General features: G+C 33.1%; 1 long non-coding RNA gene across 2 annotated transcripts; it reads left to right on the top strand.

Moving 5' to 3' along the window:
* Positions 1 to 2028: 2028 nt before the first annotated feature.
* LOC108663853 lies at positions 2029 to 4390 on the top strand. Of its 2 annotated transcripts, none has more exons than XR_001929953.1 (3): positions 2029 to 2256; positions 2337 to 2420; positions 4171 to 4390. It is a non-coding gene; the product is annotated as an uncharacterized LOC108663853 (long non-coding RNA). The 2 variants fall into 2 exon arrangements; XR_001929952.1 differs by having other exon boundaries at positions 2332 to 2420.
* Positions 4391 to 8196: the final 3806 nt, after the last annotated feature.

Genomic DNA, 8196 nt, shown 5'->3' with positions numbered 1-8196 from the left:
CTATTATGATGAATCTTATGATTAGAATAGCTAGATGGATGTATGGATTGAATTCTAAGTTATGGATTTGAAATAAACGTTGGTAGAATGATATGAATATTATTTGACTAAACTCTAGTAAAAAACTAAGGCTACATGAGTGCCTTTAGAAATTGGAAAGAAGTTGGTATTGGTAGGTGCTGAAATTGCCCAAAATCTAGGTTTTGAAGAGTGAAGTATCGATACTTCAAGAACAAGTGTTGATACCTAGCAAACAGAATGCCCTAAGAAGCATTCTATGTGAAAAGTATCAATACTTCGTATCGAAACCTAGAGTCCAGGAAGTATTTTGTGTGAAAAGTATTGATACATCCCAAAGAAGTATTGATAGTTATAGTCTAAGGAGTTTTCTAAATGAAAAGTATCGATACCCCTCAGGGAGGTATCAATACCTAAGGTATAGAATACCTAAGGTATAGAATACCTAATTTTTTCCTTTTTATTAGCCTTTCACTTGTTTTTAACTTCCTTTTCCAATCCAAACTCTTATATGACTTTGATTTCAACTAGAATCACTTGAATGGATTTGGAAACAACATTATTTCAAAGATTTGATTGAAGATTGATAACTATTCTTAAGGTCATGTTTATTTCAAGATTATAGATTATTGAAAAAGCTCTTCCCTTTGGCTAGTCCTCTTTCCATGTTTTCTCACCGGGTTTTATAACTCACACATGAAAGATGTTCTTGTTTTGTTTTATATCAATAGCTCACTTGGCTTGTTGCCTTATGGAGGAGTAGTTTAGCTTATACTTGGTAGGTGTGATAAAGCCTTTCTTCAAGCCTTCCAGTGTCGTCACACTTTGCTATTGTGTCGAGTCAAGTCGTACATATTTATTTACTTTTCATGTTGGACTTATGCTTTGTAAATAAAAATGGAGGATACTTACGTTTATTCACTCTTGATATAAGTTGTTTATGTTGAGCACTGAAAGTGTAACATCTCGTACCCCCGTATAGTAGTCAACATAACCATATCGATGAGACGTAGGGGCAATTGACGTAAATTTAAGTGCCAAAGAGCGGTGACAAGTGAAAGTAGTATTTTGGAATAAAATATTTCATATGCGATAAACTAATAATAAAATAATAATATCTTATTGAAGTCAAAGTTGTGGAGTTAAAAAGGTACTATAGAGCTAAACCGGGGCAAAGTAAAATGTTTTGGAGCCCTAGAAGGCTAGAGGAAAATTTTAGAATAAAATAATATTAAAATATTAATATTTTAACTATTGTTGAAATTAGTCATGAAAGAGGATTATATGACTAATCTAAGTGGAGGAGAAGAAATAAGAAAGAATTTCGAAGGAAAACGACATTAGCGGGGCTCGTATGCCTTTATTAAATTGAGCAAGAGCGGGTAAATATATATTTAAATATTATGGTGATACCTGGGTAAAGTGCAAATTTTATATTTTGTTTGTACACATGTTAAGGAATGAAGATAGAAGGATATTGGAGTTAAGAAATGTTGGAAGGACCAAATTGTAAAGGATGAGAATTTAGAGGGTCACACGGTAAATAAAAAAAAGTTTGAGGACTTATGTGCAAATTTTAATATTTGAAGTTAAATGGGGAATTACTACCCAAGGAAGGTTAGATTATGTGGAATATGAGATAAACATGTGAAATTTATTATTACATGCAAACTATGGTGTGCAAAAAGTAAAAGTTAGTGGGGGACATATGAGACCCCCACCATGTAAGTAAAAGAAATAATAAGACCAAAATTTATTTATATGTAATGTGATTAGTGCATTGGTGGTCAAAGGAAGAAAGAAGGAAGTGGGTTGCATGTGATTTGAATGGGTCAAAGAGAAGAATTAATTGGCATGACATGTAAGAAAAAAAAAAGAAAATAATGGAAAAAGAATGGTCAATGAAGGTGGCAAGTGGAAAGGTCCAAAAGCCTTTTTGATTTGTAATTTTAACCATATAAAAGAATGAGGAAAATGACAAAATGACCAAGCTTTGGGCAATCCGCCCATGAGAGAAGAAAAGAAAGAAAATTTGAGCGGTGGGGAACTTGGGAAAATCCGCCCACACCAAAGAATGGAAAAATATCTTTGCCTTGAGAAAACACGCATCTTTGGAAAGAAAACCAGAGAGAATCGGCTTGGAAGCAAAAAGAGAAAGGAAGAAAGGAAGAAAGAAAGAAATGAGAAAGAAGAAAAAAGACAAGGAAGGTTCAGTTTAGAAATTCCAAGCTAAGGAAGGTAAATAGAACTTTGATTTTAGTTGTGATTTCTTGAGGAAATGAGTTGGTAATTGTGTGAAAATGTTTGTGGCAGCAAAGGTCCTTCAAGAATTGAAAGAAATAGATGCATGCCTGTCGGCCAATCTTGGAATCCATAGTGATTTTGGGCTAGATAAGCTATAGGTAAGTATTTTGGTCTTGAAATCACAAGTAAACCAAAAGAAATGAGATGTCTATTAATTGTTTATGTTTGTTGGTGACCATGGGTGTGAGGGAATTGTGAGCTATATGTGTGGAATTCAAGCTAAAACTGCAAGATGAGCATGTTATGTGAGTATAGTATATTATGTTAACTATAGTTGGTTGAAAGTATGTGGATTGTGTGTTAAATGATTGTAGATAATATTGATGAAAACTATAAAATTTGATTAAGGAATTGTTGATTTATGTGCTTATTGTGTATGAGCACAATTCAGTGTATTAGGTTTGAATGGTTGCTAGGAGGCGTATAAGTAGAGAAAGTGTGCAGTGGTGGAGTACCAAACGAGGTAACGGTTGACCGACAAGTAGAATTAACTAGATACGCATCTGAGTCAATAGCAACATAGTATCCCGCTATTGTACGATGAGTAAAGGGTGCTTATTTCAAAATCTCCACACTATATATGGATTTACGTTAATAAACATTGTCGGTTTTCTTAAACGCAATTGTGGATAGCTTGAGCTGTTAGCCTTGATAGGCAATCTTAAAATGGATTTACAATGATTAATATATTGCTATTGTGGAAAGCATGAGTTGGTAGAAACCATAGGAACTTTGTGGATGCTTAATTCTTTGAAAATTGTTTTGGATATATCTATAGATAAGCTATAAGTGTAAAGTGTTTTAGAAATTGGGAAACAAGCCTCTTTATGATGTTTGCATCAAAATCCATGCCTTGTATTTTTGTGTGATATGCATAGTTAAATGCGATTGTTAGATGATTTTAAAATGCAAGTTTTGAGCACCGGTTGTAGTCTGATCTTTGTATAAAAGAATACACCATGCCTTTTTATGTGGAAAGCAATTTGAAAGGTTATCGAACTTGTTTTCAAATAGCTTTACATGAAAGACTTGGAAACCTCAATTTGATTTTGAAAATGGTTTTGACAAAGCAAGAGTGTCGAGAGTAGGCCGAATGTCACATCGGTATAGTGTGACCCTTGTGCACAAGTGAGCTCTAGCTAGGAACCTTTAGGTCACCGACGGGCTGTTAGGCTTGGCGGGGGCCATGTCCTGTGATATATATATACGTGGCTAGGCCACTAGTGATATAAGCGATTATGACTGCTTGATTCTTCGATGTCGGCCAACATAGTTGAGACTGCCATAGTTGTGGGAATCTAGTGGAGCAAGGCTCCCGGATTGTTATTACGTGGAAGTGGGTCCACGTGTGGTTACTATGCTTACCTACTCGAGAGCCTTGTGAGTTTTTCGACCCGTACTCTTTTGCATGGTGGAGAGTTAAGGTTTTTCTGCAGCTCCCTTTGTTTAAATAAAAGCTTTTAGTGCTTACTTAACAATCATGAGTTGGTTTATGTGGTTGTACACGTTGATTTTTTTACTTGCCACACATTTTGGGAGTGTGCATACCTTTATATTGTTGTTCATATTTTGATGGCAAGTGATGTTTTCGATGATTGAACTCTGTTTTGCTACACTTGTTTTCGGCACCGTTTTGCCAAGTGAAATATTATATTATAATATTTCAGCATTAATTTTACAAGGCATAAACACTCTACTCTTGATTTGATTTTTCTAAGATTATTATTCTCATTCTGGTTTTATCATTCAAATTTACCTGGTTTATGCTTGTTTCCCATCTACGCCCAACTCACGAGCCGATGATGACTGAGTCTGTGAGACTCACCCCCCCTTCTTTCCCTTTTGTAGATAGTGATCAGCCTAGTGTGCAATCATCGGCACTTATGGTTCACCACGGATAGGTAAAGGCATCTCATAGCATTTCATTCCGAGTCCTTCCACTGCTAGAGGTCGAGCCATTTCGTAGCATAATTTGATTATAAATAGTATTAACGTAAATGTATGGTTGTATATTAAAGACCTTGATGAACTTCTACAATTATGTTGAATAAAAGTTGAGTTGATTTATCATAGCTATTGTTTAAGTTATGTTACATAAAGGATGTATGGTTCAAGTAATTAAATAAATTGGTGGAATGGGTTTATTGTTATACAAAGGTTTCGAGTAAGGCTTGTTCAGGACTTAGCGGGTTTTTTCGCAAGACTCAGACGCCGATAGTGATCGAGGAGCGGTCGTTACAAAAAGAGGTGTAGATGACTTGTGATACTTATTGTAATGAAGACATAAATGATATAAGCACTGATGTGTGTGTGTGTATTATGAGCGCTCGAAGTGTGCTATGATGTATGAAAATTTTTGTGATATGGATTTTGAAAATTAAATGAAATGTTTCACCATACCTACTGATGATGATTTTTGATGACAGATGATAGTTCATTTGACTAAATGTGCTTTAAGTATGTGATTATGTGTTTTTATATGATGAGTTAAAGACTTGCTTGGGTTTATTGGGCTATACCTGTATAGGTTCTTGAGTCAACCATGTCTCTAGAATTGGAATGTGACGTGGATACCTTGAACTTTTTTGTGATAGTCGACATAGTAATTGCAATGCTTTAAAGGAAATATTTCCTCTTAACTTATGTATGCATTCTAACAAATTATTTGTTTGTGATGATTCTGCATTATTGATTATTATGTTATTATAATTAATCTATCTATTTATATATCTACATTTATATCTATTTATGTATCTATACTATATACTAAAACTGATTTTAAATGGGGTCAATTGGAAGACACTTGGCAATGCAATTGAAAGATATGTGGTAGCTTTAATTTTGGCTTGAATTTTTGGATGTAGGTGATATTTTGTCAAAGAGTGGAAGATTTTTTGCTCTTTGTAATTGGCTTTGTTTTTGGGAATGATTGTGTGAGAAGTGTGATTGTGACAAGAAGATTTGTGGGAGCTTTTCTTTTTGTTTTTTTTTTTAAATTTTTTGTAAAAAATGTTAATAACACTTGATGTGTTGAATTTTGATTGTTGTTTTTTACAAGTGTTTGTTTGCTTTGTGTCAGTTAAAATTTTACTATGCAGGTATACGTATTGAATAGATAGTTTATAAGCAAGCAAAGTATTGATCCCACAAAGAATTGATCTAAAATTTTACTAAGTACTAAAATTAGAACAATTTAATCTTATCCAAACAATCAAATTCAAATAACTAAATTAATTAACTAAAACTAATTAACCAAAATTTATACTAAAAAGAGAAATCAAAGCAACAAGATATTGGGTAAAAATCAAATCAAACAAGCCTAGGATTACAATGTCCCTCACACTTCATCTAAATCTTAACTCTCTTCCTTAACTTATTTCAATGGGTTAAATTGCTAACCTAGAGTCCATAATTATTTACAAGGGTCTTCCGACTCATCTTATAAAAATATCTATTTTAACCAAAACACTATATCCCTATGTGAATTAAAATTAAAATAGACTCGTTAAGTTCAGACTCTAATCTGGATACATAAGGCCTATAGGTATATCCCTATCATATACGCAAATCAATTAATATGATCATATGCTATCCTAATTTTAGTCTACATTAAACTCCCTTTCCCAAGTTTGTTTAGGTTTCCAAATCAATTTAATTAGTGATCAGACAATTAAAAGCATTAAGAGGAAATTAGAATAAACAATTCAAATCCCATTAAAGATAAGCAAGAAAGAAATTAAAAATTCAATTTACATGTGAGTTCAATTGCAATTCTAGAAAAATAGTTCAGTTCATAATATCTAATAAAAACTTCATCCAAAGAAAATTAGCCATTAATCCAAGTCAAAGAAAATAAGAAAAACACAAAAGTAGATAGAGAAAACTAATAGTTGAAGCTTTGTGATCTTGATTCTCCCTCTAATTCTCTTGTTTTCTTGCTTTGTTTTGGCTCTTTTTTTCCAAAGAAATTTCTTGCTGCCTTCCCCCAAAAACCTCTGAAAAAGGCCCCTTAAATAGCCTCCAAAAGCCCTATCTTCCAAAATTCCATAAGCTTGTTATTTTTGGAAAATACGGTGAGCACCGAGGGCTCTCAAAGGTTCTGCTCAATTTTATTCTTCTAGTGCAGTAGTTTCACTTCAATAAAGATTTTGACCATCTTATGATCAGAATTGGGAAAAGTGGTAAACATCAAAGTTGTATCCCTACCTCTTAGCTTTCTAATGGTGTAAAAATAATGCCATTTCAAGTTCTGTAGTGGGAGATATTCTTGAAAAACCAAAACATATGCAAATAGAGCACCAGTCCATTATGTATCTTTCTTCACCAATTGAAATTATTTTTGATCCTACTTCAACAAAAACATAAAAATAAATATAAATAACATAAAAATAACATTATTAACTTAAAATAAACATTTAAACATAAATTAAACTAAACTAATAAAATCAATAAAAACACCTAAATTCGATCCTAAATTTGGTCTAACTTAGACTAATTAGATATTTAATCTCCCATTAAAAATATGTATTTGATGCACTCATCAAATACCCCCAAACTTGAATCTTTGCTTGTCCCCAAGAAAAAGGGAAGAACTAAAAACAAAACAACTAGCTAGAGATGCATTTCACCAAAGCATGAATTCCCAATTTTTTTTTCTCAAAAATTATCCCATAATTTTAACTCAAGGTAAAACATAGATAATCATTAAATTCATGCTCAATTCAACTGCAAGTTCATTCTTAAATGGATTTCACAATAGTTATGTGTGTTTGAATGATCTTTATAGAAAGAATATCATACAATCCAGATAAGATTATGCCAATGCAAAATTTAGCTAAGTGCTAGAATTCCATAGGCTTGCTTTTTATCTCTCTCTCCACTAATGTAGACTAACACTTATTTAAAGATCAATAGATCTTTATTAGGCTTCTAATATAAGGCTAGGGTCTAGGCATGATAGAGAATATAATGTGACTCAATATTACCCTAAGCACGTAATTAATTTAGGACCTATAGAGTTTTATTTTCCTTGACCAAGTACAACATTTTCAACAATTTTTTTCTTTTTGTTCAACACTCCTTTTTCTATTTTATTTCTTTGTTATCTCAATTCCACACCCCCAAACTTATTTCTTTTTTTATTGTAGGTAGTGGGGCGAATTCTAACAATTTTTGAAACCTTTCTACCTTTTTCAACATTTAGCTCCATCTATATTTCCTAAAATAATATACATGCTTAGGAGTGAGGGTTGTAAAATTGGAATTTTTTTTTAAGGCTAAGGTTATTACCATGTAGTTGTTGGTCCCAACTAAATGTGCTAGAGGGGGGGGGGGGGGTGAATAGCACTTTTTGGCTTTTGGCAAGATGAGGAACAAATTTGAAAAGCAATGAAAATAAAAACAGAGTAGACAATGTGCAGGAATTTAGAGTGGTTCGATCTAAGACCTACATCTACTACCTTGATTATCCAACCAATCCACTAAGAACCAGTGAAATTAACAAGCTTTCACCAAGCTTTACAATGGCTTTTACCGTGCTTAGCCAAAACCTTTCACAATAGTTTTTTTCGAGCTCAACTATAACCCAACACCTAACTTTTCAAGGCTAAGTTAGAACCTTTACACTCAACCAAGCTAACCCAAGCTTGATTGAACCCCTTACAGTGACCCTTTCACTCTAAAGAACATAAAGAGAAATGAAATAGAAATGTACCTATGATCACAAAGTTGATCTAAGTGGTACAAGTTGAAGTGCAAAACACAATTACAAGGATGAGCGTTGAGTGCAGTAAAGTGTAGAAAGATTTTTGTTGGATTTTTAGCTTTTTTTGCTTGGAAGCCTTCTATATATTATTTCTAGCTGTTGGAACCTTC

Source organism: Theobroma cacao, unplaced genomic scaffold (genome assembly GCF_000208745.1).
Source record: "Theobroma cacao cultivar B97-61/B2 unplaced genomic scaffold, Criollo_cocoa_genome_V2, whole genome shotgun sequence".
Classification (NCBI taxonomy): Eukaryota; Viridiplantae; Streptophyta; class Magnoliopsida; order Malvales; family Malvaceae; genus Theobroma; species Theobroma cacao.
This window is presented reverse-complemented; position numbering and strand designations above follow the sequence as displayed.